The sequence below is a fragment of the Culicoides brevitarsis genome, chromosome 1 (assembly GCF_036172545.1).
Source record: "Culicoides brevitarsis isolate CSIRO-B50_1 chromosome 1, AGI_CSIRO_Cbre_v1, whole genome shotgun sequence".
NCBI lineage: Eukaryota > Metazoa > Arthropoda > Insecta > Diptera > Ceratopogonidae > Culicoides > Culicoides brevitarsis.
Genome location: NC_087085.1, coordinates 40,213,943 through 40,232,809, shown reverse-complemented (window position 1 = coordinate 40,232,809; position 18,867 = coordinate 40,213,943).

Sequence of the window (18,867 nt, the reverse complement as noted above, 5' to 3'; positions counted from 1 at the left end):
TTATTAAAAATTTAAATTAAATTTTAAAATTTTTGAAGAAATTTTTTAAAAAATAATTTTGATTTGATTTGTAAAAAAATTAAATGAAAATTAATTAAAAAAAATTTAAATAATAAATTTAGAAAAAAATTAATTAATAATTTTAAATAATAATATTAATTAAAATAAATAAATTTAATAATATTAAACAAAAAAATTAATTCAATTTAAAAAAATTTAACTAAAATTTTTTAATTTAATTAAAAAAAATTAAACAAAAAAAAAAAATTAATTAAATTTAAAAAAAAAATTAAAATAAAAAAATCTAAAAAAATTTTTAAAAAAATTATTTTTTAAACATTTTTTATATATTTATTTATTTAAAAAATTTAAATTAAAAGTCATATAATTAAAATAAAAATTAATTAAATATTTCAGTAAAAATATTTTTTTTATTTTATTTATTTATTTTTTTTAAAGTATATTATTGTTGAAAATAATTTAAATTAAAAAAAAATTAAATTAAAAATTATATTTAATTAAAATAAAAATTAATTAAATATAAAAAATTTTAAAATAAATTAATTTTCTTAACTAAAATTAAAAATATTTAATTAATTAATTTTTCATTCAATTAGTTTATTAAAATTGATAAATTTTAAAGCAAAATATTTTTTTTTATTAAAAAAATTTTTCTGTGATTTTTTTTGAGTTAAATAAAAAAATTTTCTGTGAATAATTTTTTTTTATAAAATTATAAAAAAAATTAAATAAATTTCCAATCAAACAAAAACCTTGGAAAATCTAAAATTTCTTCGACAATTTTCTTCGTTACAAAAAATGACACTTGCAACATTTCTTTCGATAAAATGTTGCAGCTTCACGTATAAAAACGAGATAAATTTATTAAAAGACATTGATTATGGTCAGTAAACTTAAACATGCTACGACGACGACGCACTGTGTTAATAGTATCAATGTCAACAAAGTGAACCGACAACTTTCTTTACATAAAAAAATGTCTTTGATTTGATTTCAATCCCAAAATTGGACTGGAGGGGCATTTACTTCATTTTTTTTATTTTTCAAATATTTCAATTTCTTCAACCAAACAAATATTTGTTTAGCAAATCTCGCTACAATAATAAAACGATTAATTCAGTAAAATAATTTCTCCGAAAAAATGTTTCCCTAAAAACTGTCAAAAAATTCACACCTCTGCTTGATATGAGTGAATGTGGTCATTATTTTTGTTTTTTTTTTCGTATCTATGTCATTATTCTCAATTGAATGCACGCATGAGAGTGCTTGGGATGTTAATTAATATTATTTATTAATATGTACTGCCGGCCACAAATATTTGATGAATTGATTCAACATTCTTTCTTTTACGGTCTACTACTTTTCACTTCTTCTACGTGTAATGGCTTTTAGACACATTCGAGGCGATTATTTAGGAAATTATAAAAAAAATATTGATTTCAATTAAGTAGGACTGAAAGACAGACCGAAAACGAGTTTGGATTGACGCACTGCTCTAATCTAAACGCCAAGCTCATGTCAATGCGATAAAGCAAAAGAAATGTAAAGCTTACGGAGCGTTGTCGCTGTCGCAGCTTGTTGATGCGGTTCGTCCGGAGAGAAAGTGTCGTATGCTTTAATTACGATTCTCTTTTATTATCAATATTACTTTATTTTTATTACCTTCAATTACACTGGTTTATCTCCTCATAAAAATGTTATATTTCTTTATCTTTATTGCTCGAACATTTTTTTAGCGAAACAAAAGACTTGGCGATCGAAGAAAGTGACGACGAACCTGAATTTACATTTTTTGAACATATTTTTTTTTTTTTGGCAAACACTCCCACGATAAAATTTGTATTTTTTCGTTGTCAATGTCATAGAAAATGAATAAAATTATAATAATCATAAAAAATAAAAAGAAAGAAAGAAATGACTCAAAAATTTAACAATATTGCGACATCACTTTCGTTTTCGACGATTATAGTTGAAATTTCTGCATGAATCACAACGTTGAATCCGAATGATTTTTTGTCATTTTCTACGCCAAATTAACGTTGAATCCCGTGGCGATGATGATAACAGTGGAGTAATATCTATAACAAAAGTTGTGGAAGTAGAAAAAAAAAATTAAAAAAAAAATACGAAGAGAAATGTCGAAGAAACGCGATGCGTGAAAGAAGTAACGGAGTGATTTGAGCGCTTTTTCAGATTTTATTTGATTTTAAGATTTTTAATTTAATTTTATTTTAATTTTTTTAACTTAATTTTTTTAGTAATTTTTATTTAATTATTTTTTTTAAATTAATTAATTTTAGAACTGAATTAAAGATTTAATTATTTTTTTAAATTATTTAATTAGATATTGTTTTTGGAGAATTTTTTAAATATTTATAAAGTTTAAACTTAAACTTGAACTTTAAATTAAGCTTAAATTATGAAAAAGAGTAATTAAAAAAAAAATAATTTTATTTCTTTTGGAATAATTTTAATTTCTTTAAATTTTTATAGAAAAAATAATAAATTATTTTAATTTAATTTAATTTAATTTAATTAATTATTTAATTTTCATTAAAATTTAATTATTTTTAAATATTTTTAATTAATTATATTTTCTTTTCTTGAAATTTGATAAAAAATCAAAAAAAAAAATTTAGTAAAACATTTAGGTATTGCCAAATTATTTTTTTAAAATATAAATATTTCGAATATTAATTTTTAATTATTTTTTAATTTTTAATTATTTTTTAAATTTTATTTTAATAAATAAATTAATAAATTTTAATAAAAAAAATTAATTAATTTTAATTAATAAAAAGATTTAAAATAAAATAAGTTTGTAAGATTTAAAAAAAAATCAAAAATTAAATTTTTGAAATTTTATGAAATATATTTTAATGCTGAAAATTTAACTTCATTTTAGAAATATTTTTAAAAAATTACAGACAGACTCTCAAAAAACTAAATTTCCATAAAAAATCAAATTTTAATCTAAATAAAAAAAATAATATCAAAAAGACAAAAAAAAAACATGAACGCAAGCAAGCATCAAATATTATGTCGACGTTTTTTTTATTAGGAAGATTATATTGTATTATTATAATATCACACACTCACAACAAATATGAAGATGTTTGATAACAGTTCAGCGAACAAAACGAACAAAACTGAATGAATGGAAGAATTAATGAATTTATAATGTCTCCAAAGTCTAAACACGGCAGTTAATTATGCAATTTGAATAAATAAATTTATTAAAAATTTAATCAGCGACTAAAATCGAGTAAGTCACATGTGCGTTGTGTGAAGTGAATTTTTTTATTAAAATCGCAACAAAAATGAAAGTTTTTGTTTAATTTAATTTTTTTTTGTTTTGATGGCGTAATCACATTGTTCGAGTAGCTGTAATTAAACAAGCAAAAGTTATTAGTTCTGTTAAACATTTTTTTTTATCTTTCTCTCGCGCGCGCTTTGAGTGACAAGATAGGTGTAAAAAGTGTAAATATAGTAATCAAGTCTATTGTTTTGAGTGAAAATGAAATTTCTTCCATATTTTCACGCACACACGAAAAAAAAAGTTCATGAACCTCGCTTGCTTGCAGACATGTTGACGTCTTGCTAGTTATTTATTTCAACAATTCATTAACCTTTAACATTTTGCAAATTTTATTCTTATGGCGAAATGCCCAGAGAGAACCTGTTTTGCACACAACTTGTATGTCACTGGAGTAATTTCACTTCTTCTTCTTCGTTGCCTTCTGTCAAGTTCATGGACGGACAGTGTGCTGCAAAAATATTTTTGTCTTGCATGGAAAAGAGAGAAAGAGATAATTTTCTCATAATTATGTAAAATGCTGCTCGAAATCTGGTTAGCTCATTAATCTTGCACCAAAGTAACGCGAAAATAAATAGCCAGCAACATAATTTATCATTCTTTATTTATTTATTATTGTTTTTATTTTTAGCTCTTTTCTCTCGTTGTCGCCTGTCTTCGTGTCTCTGACGGGGAGGATTTGAAAAATTATGTTGACTGAAACAGATAAAAGTTATCACCGCAAGGCGTGCCGCTCATCTCATCATCAGCAGCTTTCTTATGTGTAGAAAATGAACGAGATTTTAATCTATTTTGTGTTTGGGAATGAACGACGGAATCGCATTTTGAAGAAATTTTTATTAAAAATTTTAATCTTCTTTAAGATTAAATTTAAGATGATTTTCTATTTTTTTTTTCAAGATATAATTTCGGTAAAAAAAATTATTAAAATTTTATTTTTTTAACATTCCTCACAAATTATTTTTTCAATTATTTTTTATTTAGTAATTTTTTTAAATAAAAAAATATATATAATTTTAATTAAAACATTAATTTATTTTTAAAAAATTGCAAAATTTCTTAAAATTCTTATTATATGAATTAAATTTTGATTTTTTTATCTCTTAAAATATTTTATAATTTTTTTTACAAAATTCTATAAAATTCAAAAAATTATTTTAATAATTTTAAATATAATAATTCGATAATTATAGAATTAAATTTCCATAAATAAATTAAATTTTAACATTTATTATTTTTATTTTTAATTATTTTTAACTTATTTTTCATTGTAATTAAATTTAATTTAATTTTTATCTGATTTTAAAAATATAATGTAATATTTTCATTTTAAAAATTAAAATTAATTTTATTAAATTATATTTTTAATTAATAATTTTTTTTATTAATTTTTATTTTAAATAATAAATAAAATTAATTAATTTTATTTTTTTTTAAATTTATTATTTATTTATTTTAATATTTTTAATAATTATTTTTATTGATTTATCTTTAATTAATTATTTTTTTTTATTTTATTTTAAATTTCATTTAAAAAATAATTAATTAGAATTTAATTTTAAAATTAATTACAAAATTAAATTTTTAAATAAAAATTTTATTTTATATTAAAAATAATTTTATTGATTAAATAAATTAATTTTTTTATTAGGTAACTTAATTTTTTACTTTTATGATTTTTTTTTTTCTTTTTTTATTTATTATTTTTTAACGCTTTAAAATCTTCGAAAAATTGCGAATAGACAAAAAATCCGCCCAAACGTTAATTCCAACACTTTCTTTAAAAAATTCTTTAAAAATGCGTAAAAATAAAAAGTAAATAAATCTCGCACTTTCAAACAACAACACGCCTGATGTCTTCGTGTTAATTATTCATCGAAAGTGAGACAATTTCTTCTCTTCTAACCTTATATGACTCAAAATGATGTAAAATAGATCAAATCTGAGTAATCCGTCGCAGATCCTATTTTCACTTTTTTTCCATTGTTAAATTATTAAAATTCCACGCCAACGTCAAAATTACACAATAAATAAACCGCGCGATTAATAACCGAATCACACACCCTTTTACAAAATTAAAAAAAAAATATTTTGACGTCAATACCGTTTTGTTGATGATTCATTTAACAGCAAAAATAAAATAAAATAAATATTACGAGACAAAACAACGCACGACTTGAGCAACGAAGGAATATCCAACGAAAAATCATGTAATGAGCAATTTTCTGACGTTTTTTTGCTCCGCAAGTAGACAATGCGTAATGCAACTTTGTCATAACAATCGTGCGTCGACTATTGACTTTTTTCGAAAAATTATGTAAAAAATTGATGACTCGAAAGAAAAAAAGTGCACAAAGGATGTAACAATGCGCAACTGACGACGTCAATCATGAACAAAGCAACTTTTACCACAAAAAGAGATTTGAATTAGTTTTCGTCTCATTTTGTCAACCAACGAAACATGCATCTCGCTCTCCTCCGCGTGCCACACAATACCAACCGGATATAAAAGCGAAATTACTATATTTCTTACCACATTATTCATGTACACAGTCGTTGGTTTGCCTGTTATTATTAATATTATTATTATTGTAGCAATTCGAGCTAGGCTCCGTTCAACAGCTTTGCATTGACGTAAATACGTGCAACGTGCCACGATAGAAAAGTTGAGTCGATAAATTTATAGAGAAAAAAAACAAGTGTAAATAATAATTTTCACTCAAGTTATGAAATTTTTTCGGTTTTTTTATGATGATGATGATTAATAAAAATAAGTCTAATTTTCTGTATAGGATAACAATGCAACTTTAATGGTTGTTGGTGGTCGAGTTTGTTCTATTTTTAGCGAGATTATTAAATTTCATATTTTTTTTAGTGAGTGTTGGTAATTGTTTCTTATCATGCGAACGTTTAGCGAAGAGATTAGAGTTAGAGACGGTAATTAAAATAATGATGTTGGTTTGCATTTTTGTTTCAAGTTTTCATGATAATTGTTTGATTTTACTTGATTTTTTTTTGTGGAAAAAAAATTTTTTTTAAGGAAAGTTTAAAATATTTAAGAGATTTCTTCCGGTATAAAGACCTTTTGAGTATTTTATTTATTTTATCATTATTTTTTTAATTATTAAATTATTTATTAAATAATTATTTATTTATTTTATTTTATTATTATTTATTTTTTTTTTTTTTGAGAATAAAAATTTTTTGTTAGTAAAACATATTTTAATTTATTTAATTTAATTTATTTTATTAAAATTATTATTTTTTATTTAATTTAATTTAAAACATATTATAATAAAACATATTTTTTTAAATATGTAGGTAATTTTTTATTTTTAAAAAATTAACAAAAAAAATTTAATTTAAAAAAAAATATATGATTAATACAGTTTCGTAAAGCTTACTGTACTAACTCTTCAAAATAATTTTTTTAAACAGAATTTTTTCTTGTTTTATCAAAAAAATAAAATAAATTTGAAATAATTATGAATTATGGTTTGAATATGAATTTTAAAATAACTATAAAATTATAAAGAACAAAAATTTAATTTGAGGAAAAAATTACAAAAATTAATAATTAATTAAATTATTTTTTACATTAAAAAATTAAATTAAATTAAAAATTTAAATAAAAAGCAACTTTAATTGATTAAAAACTTTTGTTTTTTAGAAAAAAAAATAATTTTTCACATTCAAATTTTTAAAAAATTGAAATCTGAAGTCAAATTTTTAAAATTAAAAAAATAAAACTTTTTCTCAAATTTTTGAATTAAAAAAAATTAAATAGGTATAAATTAAAAACTATTTTTTATAATTGATTTTTCTTAAATTATTAATAAAATTTTTGAAAATCTTTTGTACTAAAAATTGTAAGAAAAAAAATTTTTTCTAACAATTATAAGAAAAATATAAAAGAAAAATTTTTTTGAGAATCATCTCTATTAAATATTTTTAAAAAATTTTATGCTTTATAATTTTTTTTCCTTAATTAATTTCTTAATATTTAATTAAAATTAATTTAAAAATATTTTATTAAATTATTTTTATTAAAAAAATTATTAAAATTTAATCTAAATAATTTTTTAAAAAATTAAAAAAATATCATTGTCATTCAATCAACCTAAAAAAGCGAAAGTTACATATTTGACTGATAGAATCATCACATTTTAACTACTTACAAAAACCCAAACCTTCACAAATATTTCATCACATCACTTAATAAAATATGAACAATTTTCGTATTACATCCATTCTTCAATATTAATATCCATTTCGCGTGTTTTGTGTCTTCTTCTTCAACAACACACTTAGATTAGATCAAAACGTTCCATTACATTGCCTTACGTTATTTAGAGCAACGCATTCCAACACATTTTAACCGGAAGGAAAAAAATTCTTACATAACACATTTTTTTCGTAGAATGATGATGACACAAGAAATAACAAAGATTATGTTAACTAAACACTTGACGTTTCGAACAATTGTTTCATTGTTATCATTTTTCAACACTTTTACTTGTGCACGATTTTTAATTTTTTAAATTTTTGCGAATAAAATTCCAGACAAATCCAGAAAAAAAAATTATATCCGCAATTGACGAATTTGTCTCGAGGGTTGGTGATATTTTTCACACGAAAAATGTGGGTCAGTTGTTTCACAAGTTTTTTTGTCAAAAATCTTTTGCTGCGTCAATGAAGTCTGTTAAAGTGTGTTATGTTTATTTATTGATTGAATGAAGATGTTATTTACTCACCAGACAAAAAATATTTAAAAAAAATGAACTCATCATCTCATATTGATCGTAAGATGAAAAAAAAATTGAATTGGTAGGCAGCGACAAATATTTGCTTTCATGCGTGTAGTTGTTGTTGTCAAAAATAAGAAGCATCATAAAAGAAAGTAATTTTTCGTTTGTTTGCTTAAAAAATTTTTTTTTATCTTCTTAAAATAAAAATATTTTTATTAACCTTGTCTCTTTTTTATTTTTTTTTTTTTTACATGGAACGCGGATAAAATATGATGTAATCTTTTTTTTTAAAGCAAAAATCCTTCTTTTTATTTTAAAAAATAAAAAAAAATCGGAAAAATTCCTGTTTATTTGTCAAAAATTAAAAAAATTTCATGGGCGTCATTTTTTTATGATTATTACCACAAAATAACATGAACTCCTTTTTTCCGAAAAAAAATAAAAACAAAAAAAAAATGAATAACCGGGCGGATCTGCGATAATTACAAACCTCGACTTCCTCGTCATATTATGTGTAAATTTTGTGCCAAACATTAAAAAAAAATATTAAAAGTAAAATTTCAAGTACGAAACAAGTGAATTGAGACAACTGCTGCTCCGTGTGCCGCTATAGTCATTTCGCTTCGACGCATGCAGCGTCATCGAGTGCGGCGCTACTCGAACGTGTGTGCACGGAGAAAGGGGTCACAACTTTCTCGTCATATAAAATGTTTGAGCGCGCTAGGAACCGGCGTATTGCCATACAAACCATCATCGAGTCAAAATCTATAACGAATTTTTCGCTATTTTTTATTATTTTTTTTTCTTATTAATTTCTTGAACTGAAGCTGAATTAAATCAAAAAAAAAACACACGAAAAAAATAATTAAAAAGTGTTGTTAAAAAAGTGAATGATTTGCAAAAAAAAATAAAATAATAAGCAAAAAATAAAAAAAATTAAAAGAATTGAAAAAAAAGTGCTCTAAATACTATTTTCTATGATTTATTATTAACTATCGCAAAAGAATAATAAGCTTGACAAAATTTTGGGAACAAAATTAAACACAAAGCAAAAAAAATCGAAATAATAGCAAGAAAGAAAGTGAGTGGATACAATACGAGAGATTGGATATCACATATCATCGTATCGTAAAGAACAAGTGGAATAATTATATTAAACATATCAAAAATTAAGACAGGTGAGAAAAATAATAATATAGTTGTTGCAAAAAAAAATTACCTTTAATCATGAAAAAATAATGTATATGATAGAATACGCAAAAAAAAGTACAAAAGAAAAATAACAGCATGACCATTCAAAGAACGAAGTTATGAAAAAAAATGAAGAAAGAAAGAAAGGTACTTCATATGAGATCTGTTATTATTATTATTTTATATGATTACCTTCATTTTTTTTATTAAAAATGATAAAAAATGTGTTTTACTTTTACATTTTTGTAATTTTTTTCTTTTTTGATCTTGAAAAAAAAAAAGAAAATTTAAATTAAACTCATTATTTTTTATTAATTTTATTTTCATAAAAAAAATATTATTTAAAAATTATCAAAAAATAATTTTTAATTTATTAATTATTTATTAATTTTAATTTTTTATTAAAAAAAAATAAAAATTAGCACAGGCCTTAAAATAAATATTTTTAATTAAAAAAATTAATTGAATTAAATTATTTAAAATTTTTATAAGAAAATAATTAAATTATTTTTTAAAAAATTATTTAATGAATTAAATAAATCTAATAAAACTTATTTTTAATTGATAATTTTTTAACCATATAAAAATATATTTAAATAAAAAATCATTAGGTACTTAAAAAATGATAAAATGATTTAAAATTTAAAAAATATTAATATATTTTATTTTTCAAATTTTAAAATAAAACAATTTTATTTTTTAATTTTATTAATTAATTTTTTATTAATAAAATTATTTTTTTTTTAAAAACATTTATTTTTTTTATTATTTTAATTATTTAATTTTTAATAATTTTTTGATAATTGATAATAATTTTTATTATAATGATAATAATTATATAAAAAAATTAAAATACCAAAAAGAAAGTATTTTACAATTTTTTTAAATAATAAATAATTATATATTTTTATTAAAAATCATCAATAACAATAAATTTCAAACATTTAATTAATTAATAATTATTTATAATAATTATTGAAAAAAATTCAATAAAATAAATAAAAAATTTCTAACTCAATAAACATAAAAATAATAAATACTCAACATTAATATTACCATTGCACCATTGCCAAGAGAAACTTTTCATCTGAATTATTTTCTGGAGAAAAAATGCGTCTGTCTGCATTTAGACGACGAACCGTTTCGTTTCGTGCACGTTACGGAGTGAAATGCAGTTGACAATTTTTTTCATCTGTACTCGTCTATATGATGATGATAAAGTAGAAGAAGAAAAAAACCAAGTCAGTATGTTGTTGAACATTTTCTCTTACGACTTAACATATCAGAAAATAACTTTTGAAAAAAAAAGTGACGAAGAAGAAGAAGAGAAATCAGACGCGATGCAATTTTGTTCATTCATTCAATTTTTTTTAATGTTTTATTAATATTTTTAATATTTAAAATGCATTTTATGATAATTTTGTGTTATTATATAAAATTTCGTGTTTGAGCGATTTTTTTCTCTAATTGATTGTGCAACAATCAGAACGCATCTAATTTATTTAGCAGCAACTAATGATCGGGTTTCGCTTATAAAAGTGGTCTAAATCTTAATACTGGCTAATTATTTTTTTTTGCAAAAACAACAACAACAACAAAATAAGTGGTGAAAGAATAACAACATAAACATTTATCATCATGCAAGTTGCTGGTGTTCTACTTTGATTACACACCTTTTTGTTCACTTGTTCGTTTCTTTCTCTTCTGCGGCTCTAACATATATCACACAAGCTAAAACTAACAATTTCTCGTATCTTTTATAATACAAAATAATAATAATCGAGAGAAAGAGATGATAAAAAATGTTAACTAGTTTCATGTTGGTTAGTTTTATTTTTTTTTTATAAATAATTATTTTCACATCGATCCATATAAGGTGCTTTTTTAACATCTCGCGAGTAAAAGTTGCAAGTCCTTGAACTCGACGCAATAAATAACAAAAAATTAACTTCTTCAGTAGATGCTAACATTGGACTTCACACCTAAAAAGTACTAAAAATGCAGCAACATTCAATTATTAACATACAACAAAACTGATAACTAAAGAAAGAAAGAGTGAAAAGATAAGCAGAAAAAACACACAACATATTTAGTATTTTATAAAAATAAATGTGTAATGAAAACTAGGTCAATATTACGTTTCTTTATAAAGAAATGAAGTAAAAAAAAACAGTAAGAAGTTGAATGGTGGTCTTGTTGCACGCTTCATATATTTACATTTTTTCCTCTTATAACACACAAACAACATAATGCGTGATCCAAATACACTGCACAACACGTTAAAAATGTATATTTTACGAAAAAAATGCACCAAAATGCCGCTGGCTTAATTGTGTCGTCGTTGGTACGCCTCTTTTATCTCCTTCGTCGTTTTATCGAATGTCACGTCAGTTTATTATTAAAAATTTCTAAACATGATGAATGGTTAATTTTTAAGTAGTTCCGGAATTTTGTGACATTTTACGAGCCTAAAATAATATAAATAAAAATTAATAAAATAAATAAAAAAATAATTAAACTAAAAAAAATAATGAATTAAATATTAAAGATAGAATTTTTGGTAAATTTTGCAAAATTAAAGAAATATTTAATTTAAAAAAATTTTATTATGAAAAATTTAGATTTTTAAGATATTCTACCGATTGCAAATATTTTTGCTATAAAATTTTTATAATATTTAATTTTCTTGCATTTTTTTTTTTTGAAAATTTTAATTTTTTGTACTTTTACTTTTATTGCAATATTTAATTTATTTTTTTTTTTTTAAATTGAAAAAAAAAATTTTTTTTTAGAAAAAAATAATTTTCATAAAAATTAACTTATTAATTAATTTAATGTAATTTTAATTTAATTAAAATTTTAATAAAAATTTTTTTATTAAATTAATTATAAATTTTAGAAAAAAAATTAAAATAATTAAATTTAAAACTTTAAATAATTTCTTCTTAAAAAAAAAAAATATTTTTTTTATAATAAAAATTTAAATAAAATATATTTTAAATTAAAAAACTTTTTTTTTAAAGAAAAATAATGCCAAAAAAATGTTAAAACATTTTGCCTGTTCAAGAAATTTTTTTAGTTCAAGCAGAAATTTAATCTAATTTTTTTGAATAAAAATATATTTTAATTTTCTCAAAAAAAAATATATTTAAAAAAATTATAATAAAAATTTAAAAAAAATTGAAATAAATAAATTAAAAAATTAAAACATTAAAAAATAAAACATTTTGCCTTTCCAAGAAAATATTTTTGTTCAAGCAGAAATTAAATTTATTTTTTTTTTTTTTTTTTAATAAAAATTTAATTATATTTTTTTATAAAAAAAATAAAAAAATAATATTAAAAAATAATAAAAATTTTAAAAAAAATTGAAATAAAAAATTAAAAAAATTAAAACATTAAAAAATAAAATATTTTGCCTTTCCAAGAAAATTTTTTATTCATGCAGAAAACATTAAATAAATTTCTGACACCTGTAAAAAATTTCCAAACCCGCACTTTTACCCGTACAAAAAAAATTTAAGTAAGATCCAAATAATTGATTAAATTGCTCTAACTATGTAAAAACCATTCAACGCGTTAAAAAAACAACAAAAATAAAATTGAAAGTTTACTTACGATAATGCTGTTAGTTACACACGAAATACACCCGAAAAAAAATTACAAAGTAAGATTTTAATCTAATTTACATTATATTACGTTACATTCCGTTTTATTTTCTTCTCGCAAGGAAAGAATTGAAGCGAAAATATGTGAATGTCGAATTTTATAATTTTTTTTTTCTTTCATTTCTTCTCTTCTCTTTATGAAAGTTGAAAACTCTATTATTGCACCGCGGCGCACATGAAAATTGTTAAGCGCGTTAATCACTCTTCTTCTCGTGAATGTTACAAGCTGTTGCTGTAATAAAATAATAAAAAAAATAAAATAAAAACATAAATTTTATGGATATGGAGTGAAATGTCTGTCAAGAAAAGATCACGACGTCGTTATTTTAAATTTTTTATCTAACACGGAAAATCGACTTCTTTTTTAAAAAAAAAATGCGAAACGACCTTCAACCCATCAAATAAAGTGCACTGATCGATATTATGTCAGTTCAATGCGCTTTTTATTTATTTCAAGCCACTTAATTTTTTACCGAGTAAAATTTTTTTTTATAAAAATTCTGTTTTCTCTCGATGTTCACTTACCTTTTTATATGACGTACCTTCGTTGTATTTTTTTTTTTTGCTGCTGGTTGACTGAAAACTTTCATTTTATATTTTTTCTGTACTTTATGTTTTATTTTTATTCATTTTTCGTTGCTGGAAATGAAATAAAACAATGGAAATAAATTTATAAAAAATAAAATTATTCATAAAAAAAATATTTTTATAAATAAACAACACGTTTTTGTTCCGATTTTAATTTTTTTTTTATTTTTTCATGAAAACGTCACGTCACTCAAGTCAACTTTGTATTTAAAAAAAATATTTTAATCGAAATCGAAAGGGATTTTAATTTAAATATCATCTAATATAATTAAAATATCTTCTTTTATTCGATTTTTTTCGAAATTTCTGCATCACTGCATGTTTCTTATGGTTCAGTACCGCCAATGAATGGAAATTTCGAAGAATTTTTTTGAAAGGGTAATAAAAGAAATGGAATGAAAAGAAAGTGCATCTGTTACAAATACAAAAAAAAATAATAATAAATAATAAGAATTCGTCAATATTATGACAGACAAGTGCATACAGACCGGAAATGTGTAATTTGACGTACAAACTTTCTCATCTCTCGTCATAGAAGTTTCCTTTTACGGCGATGTGTGACAAATAAAGTGCCATAAAAAAAAAGAATTTGCCATATTTCTTGTCACGACACAAAATTGATCGATCGACGATTGACTGCCCGCAGAATTTCCTTTCTTTCAATTTTTTTTTGCGGGACTTTCGATCGAATTATCCGCCGGCGCATTTTTTTGCATTTGTTGCGTGGCATGTTTGTCTCGCGCGCGCGAAAATAATGAGCGTCATCATCATCATACAATAGACTTTTTTCATTTATTTCACTGAATGGGCAAATTAAAGATAACATTTGAATAAGTAAGTGAACAATTTTTAACGAATAACAATAGCGAAGCATGTGAAGAATGTGAAAGTTTTTTTTCTTGTATTTGACACTTGTTCATGATAATTCTTGTTAATGATGCTCCAGAATGTACGGAGATAATTGAAATATCGCCATTTGTTACCCAAATTAGTTGTCTGAGTGACGTGATGATGATGCTTGAATTGCTAATGAAGATATTTTTTCGTAATTTGATTATTTATGGAAGAAAAGGAAAAGTTTTTTGGTACTTGAGACTTTTTTATTTGGCGATTAAGTGGGTAGAAAGTCAATTTTAAGAGCATGAAGGTTGAAATGTGATCGGCTTGTGTTTAGATAATTTTGTATGAAATTGACGTTTTAATTATGAGAATTTTTAATTTAAGAAAAAAATTAGCTAAAAATTATTTTAAGCTAAAATTTTCCCTCAAAAATTATTTATTTTTGAAAAAATGATTTTTTTTATTTTATTTATTTTATTTTATTTATTTATTTTTTTATAATATTTCTTGATGAAATCAATTTTTAAAAAATTTAATAATTTTTTAAATTATACCTATATTTTTAAAAGAAAAAAATATTAATAAATTAGTAAATATGAAGATTTTAATTTTTTTTTTAAATTTTTTAAAAAAATTAAATTTTAGTAAAAAATTTACATAAATTTAAAAAAAAATGATTAAAAATTTATTTAATTTATATTACAAATTTAGAATTTGTAACGTAATAATAAATAAATTTAATTTTTATAAAAAATTAAAAAAAAAATTATTGAAAAGTTTATTTTTCATAAGTAATATTTTTCCTTTAAAAATTAAAATTCAATTAAAAAAAGTATTATTTAAATAATTTTTTTTTTCGAAAGAAAAAAAAATTGTCATAAAATTAAAAAAAAATAATATTTTTAATATATTAGCTTGAAATCACAAAATATAGATTTTAGTATTTTTTTTAATTTAGAAATTTTAATTATTTTAATTTTAAAATTTTTAAAAAATTTAATTTTTTAATAATTTTATTTATTTAATTTATTTAGTTGAACAAAAATTCAAAATAATTTGAAAAAAAAATAATTAATTAAAATTTGATTAAAAATTATTTTATTTAAAATTTGAGCTCATAAAACAAGTGTAAAAAAAATAATATATCTGACCTATTTATCAACTTCTACACTTCACGCATAAAAGTGAAATTCAAGTTCAACATTTGACAGATGTCAAGTCCATTTATGTCAAAAGCTTTTATGTTGCCTGCGATCTCTCGAACCGAAATAAAAAGAAAAAGATCTCGGCAGTAAATCAATCCAACATCAAGCGTGACTTTTCTATCGCAAACATTCCACGGCCTGCTGCTAAACACGAAATTTACATTCATTTCTTTTTAATTACTAATAAATTTAGTGGACATTCCAAACATGGAATAAATTAATTTATTTACAAAATCTAGTCTTCACTCCATTCAGTCTCTCTTCTTGCGCGATGTGAATGTGTGACCTCCTTCCATCGTTCAAACTTGTTCCTTCTTCTTCGTCGATGCTTCAATGTGCTTCAAAGTGATGCTTTAACAGCTTTTACATACCTTTTTAGCGAAATATTTATTATTTTACAATGTTGGTATCATTAAAGGAATAACAATAAAATTCATATCATTATGTTACTTTTTCTTTTATTTTTTTATTTTTTTTACATAACAAACACTGATATGACATGCAATTTTGTTTTATTTCGTTTTATTATTGCCTTTGTGTGTTTGCCTAATGATATATTTTGCAAGTCGTTTCGCTCATCGTTGTTGTCGCTTGTCATGTCATTGTGCAAAAAATTACTTTTTTGATTGTTCTGCAAAAAAAAAATCGCAATTTAAGTATTTTTCTGTAATGTAATGAATGTCTCAAGGTAACACTATGAATATCGGATGAAAGAAAATCATTTATAGAAAGTTTTCGTTAGAAGAACAAAATATCGCATTTTAACCACGTGACCTCTTTTAATAATTTTTTTAAAAATTTCCCAATACAAATTTTGAAATTTTGACCCAATGTGATTTTTAAAATTTTCCCAAATGAATAAATCTTTTATCCCAATGCGAATTTGAAATATTTTTCAAAAAGATTTAAATTATAAAAATTTTAACCACGTGACCTTTTTATAAAAATTTTATTTTCTAAATAAAAAAAAATAAAAATTTTAACCCAAGACACATTTTGTAATTTCCCATATGCACATTTTAAATTTTTATCCCAATGCAAATTTAAGAAAAAAATATTAAAAGCTTAAGTTTGTAAAAAAAAAACCACGTGACCTGTTTATTTAAAATTTTTAATTTTTCCAATTAAAAAATATTAAATTGCAATTTAATTTAGAATTTAATTTTTTTCAAGTCTAAAATAAAATTTTAACCCATTAAAAATTTAAAAAATAATCGCAAAAGTCTTATATTAAATAAATTTTAACCACGTGACCATCAGACATAAATTTCTGCATAAAACACCATTTTTTTTTTCTTCGAAATGCAAAAAAATAGCGGCAACTGGTGTTTAAACGACCAACATTCGCATACTTTATGGGAGAAATTTTACGTTAAATATATTTTATTGCAATATAATTTTTTTTTGTATTTATTTATTAGAAAACGATTATTAAATTATGTTGTTTTTCTCGTTGTCTTCTTTGCGCGATCGGATAAATAAATATGTGCATTAAACATAAATAAGGTACATAAGCATTTATAATTCAAACATTTTAATTTTTTTCCGTTTCTCTCGTTTTTTTCTCATATCTTTTGTCGATCAATTGATCCGATCTGCTATACTTTCGATAAATATTTGTAACATGCTTTCAATTGCTCTCGATCGAGAGTAAAAGTTAAGAAGAAAATAAACAAACTAATAAAAATAATCATAAAGTTTGTAATAAAACATTTTAATCTTCTTAACTTCTACCTACGTTACTTTTACTCTTGTTCGTGTCTCTTGTCTTGTTTTGTCTCTTGTTTCGCAATCGACAAGTGTTGCGACGTGAAATAATTTTTTATTGATTTTTCCGATAAAAATTGAAATTTTTTTAAGCAAATAAATTAATTTAAATTAAAAAATAATTAAATTTTTAATTTTTTTAAATAGATTTTGACTCAAAAATCAAGATTTTACAAGAAAACGGAGAAAGTTAACAAGAATCTTGACATAATTATCAAGTTCAAATCGTTTGTCACTGCAAGTCGATGCAACGAAATCGATCGAAAGTGGATTAAGAAAATTATTCATTCATGACGATGCGATTTTTATCGCTTCACTTCTGGCGCACAGCATTTTTTCCTTCGTCAGAACACGTTAAACGATGATTTTGTAACTTTTTTATAAGAAAAAAAGAAGTAAACAATAATAATAAGGTACGGCACCTGCAATAAAAAAAACTTCAATGTTATGATGTTACAAAAAAAAAATAATAAAAATTTGTAAAAGAGTTGTAATGATCACGATAATTATTTATTAATGTTTACTTGCTTACCTACATGGCGATCATCATAGAAGTTACTCGACTAACAATGACGTACATTGTTAGAGAAATGTTTCTTTTAATTTTTTAAAAAAATTATGAAGGTTGGTTTCAATTATCAACAAAGCTGTAAGTGACCTTTACATAACTTTTACAGATTCACTTTTTTTTTCTTTGTTCATTATTTCACTTTTCTTTATGTTTTTGTTGAGTTATTAGTGAAAAATGTGAAGAAAGGTTAGTGACAAAAGAGACACACAAAAGTGATTGTTAAAAGTAGTAGCAATGTCATGAGGTAAAAATAAAATAATAAATTGAATGTCGCGTTTTGTAATTTTAATAATTAAAAGCTTTATAATGAAATTGTGAAAAGTTGCGAATTTTTGACCTTAAAATTTTTCTATTGTGTTTGAAGAAAATTTCTTAAAAATTTTTTATTTTATTTTTTTAAATTTTAATTAAAAATTAATTAATATTTATTATAATATAAAAATTAAAATTAATTATTATAATAAAAAAAATAATTATTTTTGACATTAATAAAATAATTTATTAGTTAAATTAAAATTTTGATAATTATTTTGGACTGTTTTCTCTAATTTTTATTTTATTTTATTTATTAATTATTTATTTATTTTTTTTTTTTGAAAATAATTATTTAATTAAAAATAATAAATAATTATCAAAATAAAATAATTTTGAAAAATTTTTTTCAAGACAAAAAAAATATTGAATTAATTTTTTCTTTCAAAAAATTTAATATTTTCTTAATTCAATTATTTATTTTTATTAAAAAATTAAAAATTTCGCAATTTTAAAAGTATTATCTTTTTTGAAATTTTTAATTAATTTAAAACATAATTAAAAAAAAAACAAAATATTAAATTATTATTTTTTATTTAAAAAAAATTAATTTATTATGAAAAAATATTTAAAAAATAAAACTAATTAATTTTAAAAATTTAATAAATTAATTAATTTAAATTAAAAAAATTATTTAAAT